We start from the raw sequence: 2,555 nt of genomic DNA, 5'->3' as shown, positions 1-2,555 counted from the left end.
TGGAAAATCATCGTGACAAGAAAATAAAGTTTCTATGATCTGATTACAGGGACAAATATTTGAGTTACGAGTTTGGTCTTCAGTTAAAACAATGTGAAATAGTTTCACTACTCACGCCACCTGGAACACCACAGCATAATGGTGTGTCCGAACGTCATAACTGTACTTTATTAGATATAGTGCAATCTATGATGTTTCTTACCGATTTACCACTATAGTTTTGGGGTTATGCATTAGAGACAGCTGCATTCATGTTAAAAAGGGCACCATCTAAATCCGTTGAGACGACACCGTATGAACTGTGGTTTGGCAAGAAACCAAAGTTGTCATTTCTTAAAGTTTGGGATTGCGATGCTTATATGAAAAAAAAGTTTCATCCTGATAAGCTCAAACCCAAATCGGAGAAGTGTGTCTTCATAGGATACCCAAAAAAAATGTTGGGTACACCTTCTATCACAGATCCGAAGGCAAGATATTCGTTGCTGAGAATGGATCCTTTCCAGAGAAGGAGTTTCTCTCGAAAGAAGTGAGTGGGAGGAAAGTAGAAAACTTGATAAGGTAATTGTACCTTCTCCCTTATTGGAAAGTAGTTCATCACAGAAATCTGTTCTTGTGACTACTACACCAATTAGTGAGGAAGCTAATGATGATGATCATGTAATTTCAGATCAAGTTACTATCGAATCTCGTAGGTAAACCAGAGTGAGATCCGCACCAGAGTGGTACGATAATCCTGTTCTAGAAGTCATGTTACTAGACCACGACGAACTTGCGAACTATGAGGAAGCGATGATGAGCTCAGATTCCGCGAAATGGTTTGAGGCCATGAAATCTGAGATATGATCCATGTATGAGAACAAAGTATGGACTTTGATGGATTTGCCTGATGATCGGCAAGCCATAGAAAATAAATGGATCTTCAAGAGGAAGACGAACGCTGATAGTAGTGTTACTATCTACAAAGCTAGAATTGTCGCAAAAGGTTTTCGACAAGTTCAAGGTGTTGACTACGATGAGAGTTTCTCACTCGTATCTATGCTTAAGTCTGTCTGAATCATGTTAGCAATTGCCGCATTTTATGAAATCTGGCAAATAGATAAACAAAATTGCATTCCTTAATGGATTTATTAAAGAAGAGTTGTATATGATGCAACTAGAAGGTTTTGTCGATCCTAAAGGTGTTAACAAAATATGCAAGCTCCAGCGATCCATCTATGGACTGGTGCAAGTATCTCGGAGTTGGAATATACGCTTTGATAAGCTGATCAAAGCATATAGTTTTATAAAGACTTGTGGTGAAGCCTGTATTTACAAGAAAGTGAGTGGGAGCACTACAACATTTCTGATAAGTATATGTAAATGACATATTGTTGATCGGAAATAATGTAGAATTATTCTGCAAAGCATAAAGGAGTATTTGAAAGGAGTTTTTCAAAGAAGGACCTCGGTGAAGCTGCTTACATATTGAGCATCAAGATCTATAGAGATAAATCAAAACACTTGATAAGTTTTTTCAAATGAGTACATACCTTGACAAGATTTTGAAGTAGTTCAAAATGAAACAGTCAAAGAAACAGTTCTTGCCTGTGTTACCAAGTGTGAAATTGAGTAAGACTCAAAACCCAACCACGGCAGAAGATAGAAATAGAATGAAAGTCATTCCCTATGCCTTGGCCATAGGTTCTATAAAGTATGTCATGCTATGCACCAGATCTATTGTATACCCCACACTGATTTTTGCAAGGGAGTACAATATTGATCTAGGAGTAGATCACTGGACAACAGTCAAAATTATCCTTAGTGGAATAAGGACATGTTTCTTGATTATGGACGTGACAAAAAGGTTCGTCATAAAAGGTTACGTCGATGCAAATTTTGACACTGATCTAGATGACTCTAAGTCTCAATCTGGATACATATTGAAAGTGGGAGCAATTAGCTAGAGTAGCTCCGTGTAGAGCATAGTTGACATAGAAATTTGCAAAATACTTACGAATCTGATTATGACAGACCCGTTGACTAAAATTATCTCACAAGCAAAACATGATCACACCTTAGTACTCTTTGGGTGATAATCACATAGCGATGTGAACTAGGTTACTGACTCTAGTAAACTCTTTGGGTGTTGGTCACATATCGATGTGAATTATGGGTGTTAACCACATAAAGATGTGAACTATTGATGTTAGATCACATGGTGATGTGAAATAGATTATTGACTCTAGTGTAAGTGGGAGACTGATGGAAATATGCCCTAGAGGCAATAATAAAGTTATTATTTATTTCCTTATATCATGATAAATGTTTATTATTCATGCTAGAATTGTATTAATCAGAAACATAATACATGTGTGAATACATAGACAAACAGAGTGTCACTAGTATGCCTCTACTTGACTAGCTCGTTAATAAAAGATGGTTATGTTTCCTAACCATGGACAAAGAGTTGTTATTTGATTAATGGGATCACATCATTAGGAGAATGATGTGATTGACTTGACCCATTCCGTTAGCTTAGCACTTGATCGTTTAGTATGTTGCTATTGAAGGAAATA

The sequence above is a fragment of the Triticum aestivum genome, chromosome 5A, assembly GCF_018294505.1.
Source record: "Triticum aestivum cultivar Chinese Spring chromosome 5A, IWGSC CS RefSeq v2.1, whole genome shotgun sequence".
Lineage (NCBI taxonomy): Eukaryota > Viridiplantae > Streptophyta > Magnoliopsida > Poales > Poaceae > Triticum > Triticum aestivum.
Note: the sequence above shows the minus strand (reverse complement) of the source record.